General features: G+C 40.3%; 1 protein-coding gene across 3 annotated transcripts in view; it reads right to left on the bottom strand.

Annotated features, from left to right (window-relative positions):
- Positions 1–20885, bottom strand: part of TEX2 (testis expressed 2) — a 153199-nt gene that overhangs the window by 116458 nt on the left and 15856 nt on the right. The window contains exon 2 of one of the 3 annotated variants that reach the window (XM_078155935.1): positions 4789–4928. The exons of the other annotated variants lie outside the window; for them this stretch is intronic. The gene's annotated coding sequence lies outside the window, so the exon portion shown is untranslated. The remainder of the gene's footprint in view (positions 1–4788; positions 4929–20885) is intronic. 3 annotated transcript variants of the gene reach the window in all.

The raw sequence follows: 20885 nt of genomic DNA, 5'->3' as shown, positions 1-20885 counted from the left end.
AAACCTGGAAAGACTTGTATGGACTGATGCTGAGTGAAGTGAGCAGAACCAGAAGAATGTTGTACACAGTAACAGCCACATTGGGCAATGACTAACTTTGACAGACTTAGCCCTTCTCAGCAATGCAAGGATCTAAGACATCTCCAAAATGATGGAAGATGCTATCCACATCCAGAGAAAAAAACTATAGAGTTTGAATGCAGATTGAAGCACACTATTTGCTTTTTTTTTCTTCTATTTTGATTCTTCTTTCTTGTGATTCCTCTTATGGGTCTAATTCTGCATTAGGGCTAAAACCAATTAGATTTCCCCATAAGGCCTGACACCAACATGGTGACTCCTCCCCCTCCCCCTGGGATATGACGGCCACCAAGTAACCCTAAGGAAGAGCTAAAGTAACCCAGGGCAGAAGGTTCTATGCCAATCAGTGGGAATGGCCCATAAGGCTTGGCAAAATAAAGAGACCTGGTCAGAAAAGGAAAAGGAAAATTATTAATCAACTGAAGAGTTGTTACTGAGTGAAGATCACTATACTGACAACGTAAGCTGCAAAGTGTATTAACCTTGCTAGCCAAATACGATGCCATTTGCACAGGGTCAACGAAGGACCACCGTCCTCCAAAGGCTGACAGAAACAGCAGAGTTCAATAGATTTCGAAGTATTCAATTCATCTGCTCCTTGAGAGCAAGCACTATTTCTTTTTTGTCTTTGTAGCCACAGCACTTGGCACAGTGCCTGGGACGTAGCAGATCCTCAATGAATTCTCAACGCATTATCTGCTTAGCTTTCATCTTTGCTTTTTTGTTTGTTTGTTGTGTTGTTGTTGTTTTGCTTTTTGGTGAGGCCATGGGGTTAAGTGACTTGCCCAGGGTCACATAGCTAGTAAGTGTCAAGTGTCTGAGGCTGGATTTGAACTCAGGTTCTCCTGACTCCAGGGCCAGTGCTCTATCCATTGTGCTACCTCCCTGCCCCTATGGTTTTCTTCCCCCCCCAAAAAAAGTCACTTCTCAATAATCTGTACCTATAAAAGAGTGACAGAACAATTAAAAATGGGATTTTTGTAATACAGAGTATTTTTTTTACAGCAGATTTACCTTGCTAATTATGTTTTCCTTAAGCTAATGTGAAGATAAGTTTATATTCCTTTAGCACATACCAAGTGCCTGACGAGAGAAACAACTCAACAGCAAATCAAACTTACCTAGGATTTTTTAAAACTGCTACAGTACGTCCATATGAACATACCCAGGAGCTGACTATATAATGTTTGCTGTACTTAATATCCATACTGCTGACTGTTCATTAATTTTAGATGAATTTCACAGTAAGTTTTCAGTAATTACCAGCACCTTGCATTACTAGCTCATGAGATCCCTGTACCAATTAAAAGATCTAGTTACTTAAGCAAAGCCTCTCAGATCACATGTCTCCTACAAGTTCTTCAGTGAAGTCCAGGGAGTTTTCCACTTCAGCTGCCCTCTGAGCTTTACAATGCTTACCATCCAGTAAAAATAAAATGAAGTATCCCCTCAACCTGACACCTTTCCAAAAATCACACAAAATCTGAGAAGTCCAAGCCCCTAGGTCACAAGGCTTTTATTTTTTAAATAAGTACTTTAAGAATAAAACCAATTAAATTGTCAAAAATATTTGCTCATTAAAGGTAATCTTCTAAAGATGTAAATAGTTGTCAGTGTTATTCCTTCCCTAGGCCCACTTCAAGGAGAGGGGAGAGGAGATAGTAATTTATGGTAATACTTTTGATAGTATCCAAGGGTTGGGAAAGAAAATAGGTGACCATCAAAAGGGAGATGGCTAAACAAACTCTGGTACATAAATACAATGGAATGTTACTGTGCTATAGGAAACAATGAAACGTGATGAATACAAGAGAAGCATGGGAAATCTTTTATAAACTAATGCAAAGTGAAGAAATCAGAGCCAGGAAAGAAATATACACAATGACTATAAAAATGTAAATAGAAAGAATAACAATGAAAAATTGAAAGTGAATGTTGTGAAATTATTAACGACTAAGTTTGGCCCCAGAAAGGAGAGAGGAGAAGGCATATCCCCCTCCCCTTCTTTGCAGAGGTTGAGGACTACAGATGTGGAACATCACACAATTGTTAGACTTGGTTTGTGTTATGGTTAGTTTTCCTAAATTGTTTTTCTTTTCTCTTTTTGTTATTCTTTGTTATAAGGGATGGCTCTGTGGGAGAGGAAGAAAGGAGGAGTAAAAACAAAAGATCAATAATTTAAGAAAAACAATAAATGAAGTGGTGAGACAGTCCTAATATATAAGATTATGATCATTATGTGCCCCCTTTATATGTATCTTGGCATCTTTTTGGCTATAGACTAGGGTCAGAGCTATAATTAGAAAGTTTTGTGCCTGGAAAATTCAGTTGAGCAAGGATTAAGGGGTAGGAGTATGCAGCAGCACCAAGGACAGTCCAAACATTGCCACAGTCAGGCTAAGAGAAGGGGAGATTTATGTACCAGATTATACAGCCTTTAGCCCTGAAAGGAGTGATTTAGGGGGGCCCAGTTTGGGACTGAACTCCCAAGCAATGCATGTCAAGCCCATCTTGAGAAATTAAACCGTGGACACATGTACCCCAGTTTCGTTTGTCTCCTTCTTAGAGCAGACTGTTTCAAATTGAGGTTTGTGGGGTTCATGGGATTCAGGGTTCACGCAACAAAGACTTGCTCAAGAAGTGGGAAGTAAAAGTCATCCTCAAGGAAGTGTAGAGCCAGAAAAGGAGGTGGGCCACTCATGTAGTGATGGGTGGTTAAGAGATGATAAATGGAAGACAGGAGTTGCTGCACTGGTGTCCACAAAGCAGCAGAACCAGAGGAAGGCCTCCACAACAAGGGCTAGACACCTTTACAGAAAGAGAAGGACATGGGGTGAGAAAGAAGGGATGTATGAAGTGTAATCTGCACTGGTGAAGGGAGTGACCCTATTAGTAGTGAGCACTATTTATAGTGCCGGTGGTCACACAGCTGAGTGTCAAAAACAGGATTTGTACCCAAATTTTCTTGACTTTAAGTTCTTCAGTTCATCCACTGGGATTTTGCTTCAAAAATGTAAATTCTTATTGGGTAAATGGATCACTGAATCTATATTAACCCAATTCCCAGCTCCTGGGAAAGCAGACATGTAAACGAACAATAGTACAATAACACAGAGACTATAAGGATGAGGAACACAGAACTATGAACATGGAGAAATCAAAGAAAAGTAAATTAAACAAAAGAGCTCGAAGACAATAGTTTCCAAGTTGATGTCTAGGAAGAGATTATTTATTTCATGTGGTACAGAGAGGGAAGAAGAACTACGTCAGGGGACAGGGGGATTTTCACAAAATACCAAGTAGGGCTGGACTACACGGTAACCTGGTACCATAAAGGGCCTTTTTCTGAGAGACAGAGGAGAGAGAGAGAACGCACATGAGTATGCTCCCCTATGTGTCCAGCTAACCTGGGAGTGGAACCAAGTAGAGCTAAGAAGAGAGGTCAGACATACTGAGCTGGACATATATTGTATACACAATACTGGATAGCCAGATATAGTTCATACTGCCAAATCCTCATACTAAAGTAATCTTGTTTATACTCTACAGAATAGTTGGATGAATATGTTAAGATTTCGGTGACTCACTGTGGAGAAGGCATAGTAGAGGCAAAGCTGTGGTCTTGAGGTTAAAGCCTAACCTTACTCTTTGGTTCCCAGCTGGCAGCATCCAAAGTGACTGACCAATGGTTAGCTCAAGAAGCCCTGGCTTTGCTTCCCCAGTCAGTCCCTCAGACTAGTGAAAAGTCACTGCACAGTTTAGGGTCATTTCATGAGATTTTTGCAGAAGGAACACGAATGGGCAGAAGAGAATGTGAAGCTATGGTCTGGGAAAATACAAAGTTAGATGCAATGATATCTTTGATATTTTCTATTCTTGAAAATAAGATATTAGCAGAAAAATAGATAACTACTTTCTAGAGATATCAACAAATGACCGGAACTTTCAAAAACAAAATGTCTGGCAGTGGATAAGGGAGGACTATATTTGTAAACAAAAATGATGTAAAACAAAAGATATCAGTAAAAATAGAAAAAGAAAAAACTAATCTATGAAATAACAAAGCATATTAAAATAATAAGTAATACATTTATAAACACAGCCCTCCACCTGCCCCATCAAGGCATGGGGTGACCCTGGGTTCTAGAAGACTATGTCAACAGAGTCCAAGCTCTGACAGGCTCTACTATGCAAAAAAACAAAATTTATGAGTACGATCCTGGCAACAGTCTGCTTTTCAAGGATCCACCTCACTAGACACAAAGCAGCTCATCACCCAGAGACTGGCCACTTGGAAATGGATTCTTTGGCCATAGCAATCTGTGAAACAAAGATAAAATGGCTCTCAGTTCTGTGGTTGTGTGTCAAAGTGATGGTAGCAAAGTAGTGGGAAGTGGATCAGAGTACAAAGAATCACAAAGCTCTAGACTGTTTATAAATATTAACTTGGCTGTTGACACTATAAATATGAGATTTTTGTCTAATGACTAATAAGTAGACATACTAAAGGAGAACTGAACCATACCAATCACTACCACTATTAAACAAATTCAGAAGATAAAAGTTGACGTGTGACCAGAAAAAAAGACAAGGCAAGAACAAGGAATGACCAACGAGCAACCTACATACGCCAGTGGTAACCATGCCATGCCAAGAGAATGCAAGGAAGCCCCAGTATACTGGGCAGGCCCCTTGCGGTGAACTTACGGAAAGACATGAACAAGAGTTGCACAGGATGGGCAGGCAGGGCTGCAATCTGCATTGTTGGAGGGAATACCCACATCGATGAGATCACAGATTCAATGGAATACTGGAGTATTATGAAGATAAGTCTTTTTTCATAGTTCCTGATCAGAGAAAGAACAGCCTAATTTAATATTTTACATTTGGAAGCCTATAGTATTAATGCTATGCAAGGACTATTAAACTACAAGATTAAGGCCCTTTGTAAAATCTATGAAGTATAAAATGCACTAAATTATACAGCCTTTTTCAAAGACATTACCATCTAAAAGGATTTCTGGGTGGAGGAAAATCTAACTTAAAAGACCCACAATAAAATGGCTAGTTCAGATCTGCCTATCTGTACCAAAGGTTCTGGGGTATTCTGCAGATTCACACCATAGCCACCCTTTCTTCTCCATGGGGGGAAAAAAAGCTAAGGGATCACAGGTCATTTTGATAATTTGTTGGAGTATTAATTCATTCTGGAAGCAATGTTTTACAAGCCTATTATCGTGCTTCAAGGAATTTTGTACATAATGGTCCAATGGTCAGACCTGAAGTATGTGTATATATACACATACACAAACACAGATATACACATACATAGCTCAGTTCTAGTTTTTGCCACCTTTAACATAGAATAAACCAAGTGTGATAGTTCAAGTCTGTAATCCCAGCTACTAAGGAGACTGGGACTGTCAGATCTCTTAAACTCAGGAGTTATGAGCTTCAGTGAGATAAGCTGTCTGGACTAAGCTAAGCATCAATACAGTGAGTGCCCCAAGAGCAGAAAGCCACCGAGATGCTTATAAGGGCCTGGATCAGGCTGGAAATAAGGCAGGTCAAAGTTTTCATGTTAATCAGAGTGGGATCAGGCAGTGAGATGCAGGGTAGTTTAAAAAAAATCTTTGGTATTTCAATAGGCAGGTATAATTTGCTTTACCAAATGTATTCAAAGGCAGGTAGGAGGTACAGTGGATAAGAGTACTGGGCCTAGAGTCAGGAAGAGTCATTTTTGTGAGTTCAAATCTAACCTCAGACACTACCTGTGTGACCCTGGGCACCTAACTCTGTTTGACTCAGTTTCCTCATCTGTCAAGTAAGACAGAGAAGGAAATGGCAAACTACTTTAGTATCTTTGTCAAGAAAACTCCATACGGGGTCATGAAAAGTCATACATGATTAAAAACAACAAAATATATTCAAAATTTGTGATTCCCAATATAGAACTAAGTAAAGACAATTTTTTAAAAACTGAAATTCTCCAACATTTTGACCTCTACAAAAAAAGACATCCTAATCTTCCTTTCAGGTTCAGCTCCATCAGGTACCAACAAGTCCATGAAACGTTGCTTCCTGCTGGGGACGTAAAGGAAGGAATCTCTCATTTCACTTTTCCACCTCTCCTGTGAATTCATCACGCCCTGTTTTGTGTTGTAGTCATCTGAGCTGAGAGGCAATGAGGAACAGTAATAGAATACTGGACTTGGGAATCAAATTCCACCTAAGATACTTACTGGCAGCGTGACACCATACGGGCAAGTCAACTTCATCTCTCTTACTATTTTATCACATGTACAATGGGGATTCTACCACCCATTTCACCATCTGAGTTGGTAAGGCTCAAATGAGATAGTTTTGTCAGTCAGTCAACAAGCATTTATAAAGCTCTCACTATGTGCCAGGCATTGTGCAAGGGATACAAAGAAAGACAAAAATAGTGTTTCGCAAGCTTTTTTTCAGTTAATAGTATTATTTGTCTTCTTTATCTTCATCCCAGTAACAAGACCAGTGGTTCTTAATCTTTTTTTGGTGTCCTAGACCCCTTTGGCAGCCTGAGAAACCTATCCTCAGAATAATGGTATTAAATGCATAAAATAAAATGCATAGGGTTATAAAGGAAGCCAATTATACTGAATAGCTGTCAAAATATTTTTAATAAAACATTTCATGGAGCCCAGATTAAGAATCCTTGTCCTAGTCTGAAAACTCCTGAGAAGTGACTGCATGCTGTGCATACCCAACAGCATGCCTGACACATACAGTAAACACATGCTCCACTTATTTTTCCTCTTTTCTGATACAAAACCTTTTTAGGCCTTGAAACAACACTTCTGATCCTGCCTCTCACAGTGACCTTAATCTCCTTTAGCCTCAGTTTCCTCATTTGTAAACGAAGGTGTTAGACTTGACAATGTTTGTGGCCCTATCTAGCTAGAGGTCCATGATCTTTGATCTAGAAAGACAATTAAAATTAAATTTGAGGCTTCTTCAACAATCTTCTGAGCAGCAAGGGGCTGGTGGTCAAAAAGTGGTGATCATGGTTTTCCCCCTAAGCTTACTGCTCTTTTCCAAGAAAGCTTACTGCTCTTTTCCAAGAACTTTGGACACCGGCAACAAAGCCAACACACTCCAAACTGCTATGCTCATAATGCAGGAAAACGAGCTATTTGAAGAAAAGCCTTGGACAATCATGTTTAAATAGGTAAATGTTTAAGCTTTCACAAACACACTCTGGCAAATTGTCCATAACACAGAATGGCTTGTTTTGAGAATTATCCAGAAATTCCCAGATGTTGCTCCAAAGAGTTTTGAGGGGCAGCTAGGTGGCACAGCACCGGCCCTGAAGTCAGGAGGACCTGAGTTCAAATCCAGCCTCAGACCAAACACTTGACACTTACTAGCTGTGTGACCCTGGCCAAGTCACTTAACCCCAATTGCTTTTTAAAAAAAAAAAAGCCAGAGTTTTGAGAAATGAGAGAGCATTTTCTTAAGATACCCACCTACCATGAAAAATCTGGTTCTGACCTATAGGGCTTAACATTTAGGCACTGCCAGTGTCCCTGTTACTTTAAAAACAGCTAATCTCAACAAATCACAACCTCTGCTTCAGCTCCTTTTACTTGCTGCATACATATAGAAATACCATCGCCTGAGATTGTTATAGACTATTATAGGATCTCATAGGTGCAGTGTAGTGTTGGACTTGGAGTCAGGAAGACCCATGTTCAAATCCCACCTCGGACAACAGCTGTGTAACTCTGGACAGATCAGTTCAATCTCTCTGAGCCTCAGTCTCCTCATGGATAAGATGAGGATAACAGCATCTACGACACAGGGTTGTAGTGAGGATTAATCAAGCAAAAAGCAATCAGTTGCTTATTATGTGGCAAGCATTGTGCTAGGCACCCAGATTGCAAAGACCAAAATGAAACAGTCCCTGACCTCAAAGAGCTTAAATTCTAAATTGAGGGAAACCACATGTGTAAGTAGATACCAAACATATGAGGTGGGTGTGGAGGGAGAAAAGAGCATTCAGCAATCCCCAACATTCCCCTTCCAAGGCAGAAAAGGTTTCAAGTAGGAGGTGACATTTGAGCAAAGCTTTGAAGAAAGTCAAGCATTTACCAGTGAAGAGGGGGAGGAAGTAAAGCGAGAGTGCATTCCAAGCATGGGGCACAGCCTGTGAAAGGCCACAGAGACAGAAGATGGAAGGTCATGTGTGAGGTACAACAAAAAGGGCAATTTGGCTAGATTTCAGGAACTCATTAATGTGTAACAAATTGGAAAAGGTAGCTGGAATCAAATCACGAAGGAAATTTCAATGACAAGCAGAGGACCTTGCATTACCCCTAGAAGCAACAGGGTACCCTGGACCTTTCTGAAGAAGGGAGTGGTATGGTCAAACCTGTGTTTGACAGATGTGTGGAGGATGGATAGAATGGAAAAGGTAGACATTTGAAACAGGGAGATCAATTAGAAGGCTACTGAAATAGTCTCTGTGAGAAGTAATGAAGGCTTGGCCATGTGAGAAGATGGACAAAGAGACAATACAGAGGCAGAAACGATAAGACTTGACAGTTGATTAGATATGGTGAGGAGAGGGCAGGGGAATGAAGAGTCAAGCATGGCTAAGGATGCAAACCTGGGTGACTGGAAATATGGTGGTGGCCTTGACAGAAATAGGAATGTTAGGAAAAGGCATGGGTGAGAAGCTAATAAATTCTTTTTTGGAAATAGCATTTGAGCTGCATATAGCACACTCAAATGGAAATAACCAATAGAGAATTGGTGATAAGGAACTGGAGCTTGGGAAGGAGATTAGGGCTAGATAGATACAGAAATGGGAGTCGTTTACATGGAGATGATAATTGAACCGTGAGTGCTAATGAGAGCAAGAATATAGAAAGAGATGGGAATGTAGGACAGAACCAAAACAAATGGCAATGTTTACAAAGTACTTTTAATCCTTAAACAGTTTTACACACACATACTCACACATATGTAAACATGTATGGACTTTGATCATGAAAAGGACCTTGAAGATCATCTAGTCCTTTTACAAAGGAGGAAACTGAGGCCCAGAGGTGAAGTGACTTGCCCTCAAGGACACACACATAATGACGGTCAGGATTTGAACATAGGTCACCTGACTATAAATTCAGAATTCTTTCCCACTATACCACATTTCCTTTCTTTTTCTAAGACTTCAGTATATCAGGTATCAAAAACTATGAAATAAAGCTTGCTTCTGTAGTCCATTAGCCAATATAACATATTTCTCAATTACACAAAGCCTCAAGACTTTATATTTTTTTAAAAAAAAAGCTCAGAAGCATGAAATTAGTTTGATTTTCAATTCAACAACAGTTTTTAAGCTCAAATTACCTACAAGGAGGTGTGGGAATCTAAAGACAAATAAAACAGTCCCTGCACCAGCAGAGTGGGGATGAACATGACATGTACACAGACTAACAACTGGGAGTGGGGAGAAAGAATCAGGAAAGGGTTTTTCTAGAGGTGGCCCCTGAGGTGAACTCTAGAAGAACCTAGGGCTTCTAACAGGACTAGATCAAGCAAAAAATACTAACTCTGAGAAAATGAACAAGAGTGATTTCTCCCCCAGATGTTGTTTGAAACCTTTCTCTTCTACTACACTGACCTCCACTCTCAAACCGGTGTGGGCAAGAATGTCACAGAGGTCAGATCCCTCCAGAGTTTTCGTTTATAACTTCTGACACCACATAGGCAGTATGGGCCCATTGGGAAATCAAGTATAATATGACACAACATTTAAATAGATTCCTCTGTGTTATTTAACTTTCTGTATTTTTCACACTTCAATGGGACCTGGGCTCTCATCCACATAGGGCCTCCCTCCATCAGTACAGACCACAACACATCTACACCTTCTCATCCTGGGCGAGGCTCTTGGCCACTTTGACCCGTAAAACTTCCACAGGAAAACACCCAACTGGGGCCCTTCCTCTCTTGACACTCTATGCTCACCAATGGTCTCAAAGACCTTAGCTTAAAAAGGCCAAAGTTTCCCACTGAATCCAGGGCCATCTTCAGTTGTCCTGATCCATATCTGGCCACTGGACCCATATGGCTCAAAAGGAAAAAGTGAGGCTGGTGACTTTGCACAGCCCTCCCTCAATTAAATCCAATTCACTTGCATGTCATAGCATCACCTCCCTAATGTCACAGTCTTCTTGGAGAACAAAGGACAAATAACAATCACCAATGGACCACTCAGGCTGTTATCCCTTACCCATCCTCTCATACATCTCTCTGGCCACTTCTGCATAATTTTTCATTGGTAAATAAGTTGCAGGTACCTCTAACCCAACAGAAGCCTCTCCAGTGCTTTTCCATATGAAATAGTTATTGAGGGCCTACTATTTGCAAGGCAGATTGCTAGGTGCCCAATTAAAAGAGTATAAGACACTTTCCTTGCCCTCATGCATCTTATAACCTAAGCAGAGGAGATTAAGCATATACACATAAGGATCAGAAAGTAGATAAGGTAGTAGGCACTATTAAGTGTTAAGTGAGTGCCAGAATGGGTATGAAGACCCAGAAGTAAGAAGAACCTAGACAAGTCAGACCTTGGAAGAAGATACAAATCTCTCCCTAATCACTGGTTCCTTTCTACTGCCTACAGACCTGCCTAGATCTCACCCATCCTGTGAAAAAACAAAAAACAAACCTCCTAAGAGGCTGCCATCACTACAAGCCATAGTCATCTCTCTCCTCCCTTGCTATCTACTTTACTTCCTCTCTCCTCTCATTCCTCAACCTTTTGAAATTTGGCCTCCAATCTCATTACTCAACCACAGCAGGATAAGAAATTCCAAGAACTTGTGGACAGTTCCTCAACCAATCAGAAAGTGCTCCAAACTTTCTGTAAATAACTAGTTCCTTAAGAAAGAGCCCTGGATAAGGGCAGGTCTTCGACTGGGCAAAGGCTTTTCTCAAACACTGTGCTTGCTTAATAAGCTTATTAAATATTAACTGACACACCCCGTGGGCAGAGATAGCCCCCATTTTTTTTTAATCATGGGACACATGACCTAACATGACAAGGAAGAACATGGATGAACATGCAATGGGCTTTGCAGGAAGGGTGTGACTCAGATGAACCAGACCAATCATAGCCCTGGTGGGTGGATTATGGATCTTACTAACTGCTTAAAAATTGATTGTACTATTGAACCAGAGCCCACTAAAGTGGACTACTCAAGTGTGTTGTGCCTGCTTCTCTCACGAGAAGTGCAATAAAGGCTTTCCTTCACTCACTTACTGTAGCAGATTTTTGTCTCAGATTTTCCTAACACTCCAAAATTACGAACAACTTCTCAACTGAAAAATATGATGGCTTCTTCTCAATCCATATCATTCTTCACCTCTCTGCAGCCTCTGACGTTGTGGATCACCCTCCACTGTGGACTACTCTCTCTTCCTGGATGCTCTCTCCTGTTTTCCTAATATTGTTACCTCCTGATTCTCTTCCTACTTTCTTAACCATTTGTTCTCATTCATCTTTGCTAGTTCATCTTCCTAATCATACTATCTAACTATGGGTAATACCATAAGACTTTCTCCTTGGTTCTCTAATTCTCTCTACATACTTGGTGGCTTCATCAGTTGTTATACGTTCAATTATCATGTCTATGCAAGTAACTCTCAAATCAGCAGAGACTGTCATTTGTCTCTGTTTGTGTCGCTAGTGCTTAGCACAGTGCCAGGCACATAGTAGATATTTAATGAATGCTTGACTGATTGTCTCTCAGCATAACGAAAACTGCTTACTGGATTTTCAAATTGGATGTCCCATAGGCATATCAAATTTAATATGTCCAAAAGAGAATTATCTTTTCTTCTAAAATTACTTCCCTTCAGAATTTCCCTATTTCTGCCAAAGGATGGTTCATACCATTCTTTCAGCCATGTAGGTTCACAACTCTGGCATCATCCTCCTTCACTCCATATATTCAATAAGTTGTCAAATTTTATCATTTCTACATGCACAATCTCTCTTGAATCTGTCCCCTTCTCTCTATTCATACAAACCATCACCCTAATTCAGTCCCTTTTCATCTCTTACCTAGACTATTGTAACAGACCACTAATTGGACTCCCTGCCTCAAGTCTCTTTCCTCTATGATCCATTCTCAATCCAGCTGCCAAAATGATTTTCCCAAAGGACATCTTTCTACTCAAACTCCAGTGATTTCCCATTGCCTTCTGGATCAAATTGGAAGCTCCTTCGTTTAGCTTTTTTTGGGGGGGAGGGCAATTGGGGTTAAGTGACTTGCCCTGGGTCACACAGCTAGTAAGTGTCAGGTGTTTGGTCTGAGGCTGGATTTGAACTCAGATCCTCCTGACTTCAGGGCCGGTGCTCTACCCACTGTACCATCTAGCTACCCCCAGCCCCCCGGTTAGCTTTTAAAGCCCTTTACAATGTGGTCCCAACCCACCCTCTATATACTTTTTTTATACACTAACCCCTTTCCCATGCTCAATGGTCAATAAATCAATTGAGAAGAGCCTACTATGTACACATCAGGCACTATGCTAAGCACTGGAGATACAAAGAAAAAAGCAAAATAGTTCTTGTCCCGAAATAGCTTACATTCTAACAAGGGAGACAACATGTACTTATATAAATATATACAAGATACATACAAAGTAGATACAATGTAACCTTATGGGGAAAGGTTATGGCTGCTGGAGATTGGGCAAGGCCTCCTACAGAAGCTGACATTTGAGCTGAGCCTTGAAGGAGACCAGGAATTCTAAATGGCTGAGACAAGGAAGAAGAACATTTGACCATGAGAGGCAGTCAGTGCAAAGGCTGGAGAGCTGCATGTGAGGAACAGAGATAGTCCAGTACCACAGACCTGGTGAGTATGTAGAGGGGAGTCGTATATGAGGAAGTCTAGGAAGGAAAAGGCAAGGTCATGGAGATCTTTAAATGTAAAACAGAATTTATATTTGATCCTGCATGTAATAAGGAACCTCTAGAGGTTATTAAGTGTTTGAGGGTGGGGAGGTAGGTGGGGTGGAGGTCCATGAGAAAAGTCACTTTGGAAGCTTTCAGGAGGTTGGATTATAGGGGTGAAAGACCTGAGGTAGGGAGAAGAGTTAGGAGGCTGTAGGAATAGTCTAGACCAGAAATGAAGAGAGGTTGAAGTAGGGTTGTGGCTGTTAGGAGTGGAAAGAATGAGACAAATATAAAACATGCTGTAGAAATAGAAAGATTTGACAACTGGAAATATAGGTGAAGGTAAAGCCTGTAGGATGCACTGTGGTGACTAGAAGGATGGTGTTCCCCTTGAAAGAAGGGGAAGGGGAAGCTAGGTGGCGCAGTAGATAGAGCTCTGTCCTTGGAGTCAGGAGGACCTGAGTTCAAATCTGGCCTCAGATGCTTGGTACTTACTAGCTATGACCCTGGGCAAGTCACTTAACCCCAATTGCCTCACCCGCCCCAAAAAAAAGCCAAAAAAAAGAGAGGGGGGAAGTTAAGACAACTGGTTGCTTTTGGGGAAAAGACAATGAGTTACCCTTTGACCCAGCAATAGTACTTCTAGGGCTATATCCCAAAGAGATCATACAAATGGGAAAGAACCCACATGTACAAAAATATTCATAGCAGCTCTTTTTGTGGTGGCAAAGAATTGGAAATTGAGAGGATGCCCATCAATTGGGGAACAAGTTGTGGTATATGAATGTAATGGAATACTATTGTGCTATAAGAAATGATGAACAGGCTGACTTCAGAAAAACCTGGAAAGACTTGTGTGGTCTGATGCTGAGTGAAATAAGCAGAACCAAGAGAACGTTGTACACAATAACAGCCATGTTGTGCGATGACTAATATTGATAAACTTAACCCTTCCCAGCAATACAAGGATCTAAGACATCTCCAAGACATCTCGCGATGGAAAATGTTCTCCACATCCAAAGAAAGAACTATGGAGTTTGAATGCAGATTGAAGCATACTATTTGCTCTTTTTTTTCCTTCTGTTTTGTTTTGTTTCATCTTTCTGGTAGTTCCTCCTATTGGTTCTAATTCTTACTTACAACATTCTAATGTGAAAGTATGTTTAATAGGAATCTATATGTATAGCCTATATCAGATTGTGTACCATCTTGGGGAGAATGGTGGGGAGGAAGGGGGAGAAAAATTTTAAACTCAAAAGCATATGATTGTTTAAAATTTTATACTCAAAAGCAAAAGCGATTGTTGATAAATCAAAATAAATTAATTTTTAAAAAAAACACAGTGAGTTTACTTTTGAACCTGTTGAGTTTGAAATGTCCAACAAGCAGTTGGTGATGTGGGACTAAATTTAGAGAAAGACCAGGGCTGGATATATAGATCTAGGAGTCATCAGCATAGAGAAGAAAACTGAGCCCATGAGAGTTGATGAAATCATCAAGTAAAAGAATGTGAAGAGATAAGCACAGATGACCCAGGCATACGCCTCTGGGTATACCTGAAATTAGCAGGAGCGATATGGAAAAAGTCCAGGAAAGAAGACTGAGAAATGAAAAGACAGATAGGAGGAAAAGCAAAAGAAAGAACAGTGTCATGAAACCCCAGACAGGAAAAAGAATCTAGTTTAAGAGGGTGGTCAACAGTGTCAAATGCAGATAAGAACTAAGAAAAGGCTATCAGATTTGACAACGAACAAACTATCGGTAACTTTGAAAAGAATAGTTTCAGTTGAGTAATGAAGTTGGAAGCCAGACTGCATTGGGTTTCTGTGTGAGAGGAGAGAAAGTGGAGATAGTATATACGGGTTTGTTGAGTTTAGCTGAGAAGACAGCTACAGAATGATAGCTAACAAAAATGTTAACATCTAACGAGAATTCTTTCAGGATAGAGGAAGGGAAGGAGGATGGAGGAAAAACCAAAAGAATGAGGGAGAGAGGGAAGAAAAGAGAGACAGAGAGAAAGATGGTGTTAGAGGTGATCTGCCAGAGAAGATAAGAGGAAATGGGATCAAGGAAGGGTCTATGTAATGAGCTGGCCTTGGCAAAAAGGCCCATCTTTATCAAAGCCTGAAGGAGAAAGTCACAAGCAAAAGTGAACAAGGCAAATGGCCTTGATTTTCTGTGTAAAGTATGAAGAGAAGCCCTCAGATGAGAGGGTGAGAAAGAAATACGATGGGAGGTTGAGGGAAGAAAGTTAGAGAATCAATTAAGGAGGAATAGCAGTACTGCCTCGCTGTAGTGAGGGCCCAGGTGAGATTAGGAAACAGAAATGTGTAGCAGCCTGGGTCAGCACAGTTACATGACCTCATTTCTACTCAGCAGCACATTAGCAGAGGAGCATGAGACAAACAGTGGAAGCAATCCAGGTTTAGGAAGGCATGAGAGGTGATAGGAGAAAGGAGCATGGGATTAGAGAATGGAGGAGAGAGATAGATGTGAAGTGAAAAATGGCCTCCAAAATGTGGAGATCGGCTCCTCCATTAGCAAAATATTCTGAACACTCTTCCCAAATGTGTATATTTGCTTACATATTTGTGTATTACATATATGTACTACTATAGTAATAATTATGTACATTATGAAATTAAAATGTAATCAAGTTTTTAAACTTTACTTATTAGTGATACCATAAAGCTTCTTTGTTCTTGAAAGCAATGTGATCGAGTATGCTTCATTATTTTTTTCTGAAATTACTGCGTAGGTCCTGGAAGATAGGCCTTGTAAATGATAATTATCAGTAATTAATTATTCAGTTAATTTTACGAATATAGCTAGCCAAGCAGGTGAATTTCAAAGATTTTTTTGTTGTTGAAAGATATGCAATATAATAATTAAATAATGATACATAGTACACAATGAACATAATAGCTTTGCAGCCAGGTATCACAAGGAAAAGTGAACCATCTGGTTTTAATTCTGTTTCAGTGCAAGTCTGTTCCTCTTTCATTATGTAGTTTTGCTTAAAGAATACCCTCTCTTAATTCCCTATTCACATTTGGATATTAGTTGTCTCTTCATGAGTGAGGAACTAGCAGGAGGGCAAGTTTGGTTAGAGAACAGCAGACACGCGGGAGAATAATGTGCTAAGCCTGGAAAGGTTGACTGGGGACAGACTGTAAAACGCTGTAAATGACAAATAGGAATTTGTATATGATCCTAGAGTGAACAGGGGCCCACTAATGTTTACTGAGTAGGAGGGTCAAGGTTGCTCTTTCGGGAAATCACTTTGGCAGGTGTGTAGAGGATGGACTGAAACAAAGAGACCAGGCAAGCAAAGATGAGGGCCTTAACTGTGCACAAGTAGAAAGAAAAAGGCCAGAGAATCTAGGAAGGTAGGAATAGTAAGTAAGATTTGGAAATTGCTTGGATAAGTAGGCAGTGTAAATGAAAACTTGGAAGATGACACCAAGGTTGGAAGCTGGGGAACTAGAAGGATGCTGCTGCCCTCTGTTCAAAAGAAGGGCTATGGGTCTAACGCAACAAAATCTGCAACCTATCCAGCGTGACTCATTTCGTCCCACCCAAAATGAGGGAAGGTTTACTAATCATTGTGCCCCAGAGCAGAGAGCCTGCCCTTACAGGAGGAAGCAGTGCCTGCTGCAGCCAGGCAGGAGGTAGGTATGCTGGAGAGTGAAGAGACAAGAGGGACACAAGGGACCCAACGACACTGTGCAGCCACTCTTAAGAGTGCCTAGTTTGGAATTAAACTTGCTTGCCATTTACAACGCCTGGCTCAGAGTGAGTTCTACATAAATACTTGTTGACTTTATTATATCTCTCCGCTTGGATACCACTGCAATGCCTAAAGCTAATTGAATTTTGAGATCTCCTCATTCTCAAATCCCAAATCATCACCACTCCCTAATTTTCATATGATGGTCAATGTCAGTTTTTCTGCACCGCAGGCACCCAACAGTGGGGACGATAACTCCTCCATTTCCATTTCACAGCTACCAACTTATTAGGGATCCTTAAAGGCTGGGGTCTGTAAACTTTTTAAAAAATATATTTTGAGTAAAAATATGTTTAATAGGAATGTGTATGTATAGCCTGTATCAGATTGCTTGCCATCTTGGGGGGGGGGAGAGGGAGAGAAAAATTTAAAACTCAAAAGCTTATGGAAATGATTGTTGATAAATCAAAATAAACTAATAAAAAATATATTTTAACAAGTTTATTTTAGTGTAATTGATCTCCGTTGTAATCCTACATATTTGATATACTTTTAAAAAATGTTATCTTGAGAAGGGATCCATCAGCTTCCCCAGAACCCTGCCCAAAGGCTCCTACGTCTCAAAAAAGGCTAAGCATCCCTAGACTAGATCCTTTTTCCTTCACTCCTGAATGACTGTAGCTGCCCCAATCTTTTCCCCATAACAACCTATCAAACATATAGCTGCCTAAATAAAATGCTATCATCATGTCACTCCCCTATTCAAGAAACAACATTCTTTAGAATCTTATGATTGGAAGGGACCTCCCACAGTCATCTCATCCAGCCTCCCACCTAATACAAGAGTCCTTTCTGGAGTAACCCTGGCAGATTCAACTCCTTCTCAAACACCTCCAGTGAAAAGGAGTTACCTCATGGGGTAACTTTTTCAACCTGCTGCACAGCTAAGTGGGGCTTTAAGTACAGTCTGTATTTGATGGGCTAGTTAGATCAACTCACATTGATTTTCTATCAACCCTGTGAGGTAGGTAGTGCCCCACAGCATTACTGTCTCCGTTTAATGGATGAGGCAGCCTAGAAAGGTTAAAACTACCTCCCCTAGGGATTATACAGACAGCAAATACAAGAGCTAGGACTCAAACCTGGGTGTCCATCCTGATTCCAAATTCAGTGCTCTTTCCACTATACCACACTGCCTCTCATTTAAGAAAACTAAGTCAAAATCTGCTTCCCTATAGCTCTTCCTGGGCACCTAGGTGGCACAGTGCATAGGGCACTGGGGCTGGAGTCAGGAAGACCCATCTTCAGGAGTTCAAATTCAGCCTCACTTACTAGCTGTATGACCCTGGGCAAGTCACTTTACCCTGTCTGCCTCAGTTTCCTATTCTATAAAGAGGTAGAGAAGGAAATGGCAAACCACTCCAGTAGCTTCGCCAAGAAAACCCCAAATGGTACCACAAAGAGTCAGACATGACTGAAACAACTCAACAACAAAACAACTCTCCCACCATTGGTTCTAGATCAGGAGATCTAAATAGATGTGGTCATGTCAGGCAAGAAAGGAAATATACTGTAGAGCTGACACAAGGGGTTGCTTTAGAGGTCAATATTTTATTGGTTCATTAGATATAGTACAAATCCTTCTTAGATTCCCTCAAAGCCATGAGAAACTGTCAGCTTCCATAACTGTTTCCCAGTGCACTTGGAAACTTCCAGGAAAGCTGCTTTTATTTACTTTCCTGAAGAAGAGTTGAATAAATGAACCTCCCACCCTTCACAGCAGGTGACTAAAGATGTTAAATAAGACATACACTGTCAGACACAGTCAAAGCATTAGGCAGTTTTGCAGAAGCCTACTTTTTCTCTCTCTTTCAATCTCTGTTACATTTTCTGAAATGAATGCAATGTTAAAACAAGGAATGCTAATAAAAATAACATTTTTTAAAAATCCAAAGTTAAAAAAAATTGTAGCCTCACCCATCGCTAACCACTAACACAAGCTCCCAGAGAGTAACAAGTACTATTACTACATAAGCAATATCTCATAATATTCTGTTCCCTAAAAGCTGTAGTTTAGTGACCAACCTAAATTCTCCACTTTAGTATTCAAGGCTCTTTTCACCTCAACTCCATTTTCCACGACTTTCATTCCAGCCAAGCCACTACAGTTATCCCTTCCACATCAAGGGGGTTGGGGGCAAGACATCCCTGCGATCTTGAAAATCCTGTAAAATTTTTTGCCCCTCTGTTTGTACCAGAGAAGTCTGAATTTTCTTTTTTCTTTTATGGGATGTTTGCAGTACTAAAAGATAAAATATATTGATGTTATCCAATAGAATACATGTATTTTGTGCATTTCTGAGTTTCTAAGGTTTTTCTGTATCATCTGCTGGCTTTCATGTGTCACCGGCAGCTTCCACAAAACTCCCCCAAAATTCCCATTTAATCTCTTATGCCAACCTGAGATATATCAAAACTGTGATGGAGAAGGAAAGTGGAAATGTGGAAGAGATAACTATACGTACAAACTGGTTGCTTCTATGTCCCTGACTCTGCACATCTCTCTCCTCTAGGACTGCCACCCTCTATCAATTTATAGACCTAAGCATTTTGAAAATCCCATTCAACTTAACCATCTCCAAGATCCTCTCTGGCTATTCTCTCCCCTAATTGAATTGACTTTCCCTTCCCCTCTCCTAAGATGTTCTGTTTCTCCTATGCCTGAGTTACATTTCATTTGTAGTCTAAGTATATTCTCATATTTGGTGTTATGTTAAATTATTTGCAGAGGCAAAGCAGCATGGTGGATAGAAGGGGAGGGGAGCCTAGGTCACTACAGCTAGGTTCATATCCCTCCTATGACACGAGTTGTGTGGCATTGGAAAAGTCATTTAACCTCTGCAGTATCTACTTGATGGGGCTGGGAGGATTAGATGAGATAATATATGTAAAATGCTATACAAATATCAACTGCTACTGTTGAGGACAGTGCAGAGATGATACATTCTACGTTCCTCAAGGGGAGCAGACTCTATGGCACAATTTCACTTATCCCTCCTATACCCAGGTGTTCTGCACAGTAGGTATCCAATAAATTTAACAGACTGAACAGACTATAACTTTAAAAGTATAATGATTTTCCAGGGTAAAGGTCACTTTGCGTAAATACTATACATGACAACTGACTTAACAAGGAATATAAAAAATTCAGATTCAAGGTTATAACTCCCAACATCAGTCCTGAATAATCCAGAATACTTTTAATCCAAGTGCTCTTCCCCTCAACAGCTCTGTCTGAGATTTCACTGTCTGGTGATAAAATTTTAAACACTGACAAATCCACCAACAGGATTATAAGTGAAAAATCAAGGAACTATAACAGAGACATTGTCCAGGCTTAGTCACCTTCACCAAACATTATACAAAATCAGTTTTAACTACAATATCTATCTGTGTTCATAAAACCTTCCACTGGCTTGTCTATGAATCACCAAAGGTCTAAAATAAATCATTTATCCTACCAGATTACTTTTACCATAAGATAGGGTTATTCCTCTGTTAAAGTCTCTCAAAATTTTCAGTAAGATATTAATGCTAAGGGCACACAGAGAAGTGGGAGCTTGCTCTAACAACTCAATTCAACATTTATTAAGTACTAAATGCAAAGAAGCACTATGCTAGACACCGGGGACATAGGCAAAAATGAAACAGTTTATTTCCTAAGGGCCCTTACATCTCAATGGAGACTGCTTGTGTTACCCTCCCTGTCTGAAAATAAGCTCAAACTTTGCCTCCTATGACAAAGTCCTGAACCAGACTTAGGAGTTTTACAAGGTCAATGTGAGTTAACCATGAGATATGGTAGCCACAAAGGCTAATCTGATCTTAGTCCACATAAGCTGAAGTGGAGTGCAAAAACAAGTGAAGTGACAGACAGATCTGCTGCACACTGGCTCTGGTCAGACATCAGCTGAATCACCATGTCCCATTCTTGGCACCACAAACTCATAGATGGAGAATGCTAAGGGCTTTTCCAGCTCATCTCACCCAAACTCCCTTTTAAGAAATATAACAAAAAATAAAAAAAAATTTAAATTAAAAATAAAAGAAAGATAACAA

This window comes from Phascolarctos cinereus, unplaced genomic scaffold, assembly GCF_003287225.1.
Source record: "Phascolarctos cinereus isolate Bilbo 61053 unplaced genomic scaffold, phaCin_HiC Scaffold_5;HRSCAF=322, whole genome shotgun sequence".
In the NCBI taxonomy this organism is placed as follows: Eukaryota; Metazoa; Chordata; class Mammalia; order Diprotodontia; family Phascolarctidae; genus Phascolarctos; species Phascolarctos cinereus.
Note: the sequence above shows the minus strand (reverse complement) of the source record. Positions and strands in the feature narration are given on the sequence as shown.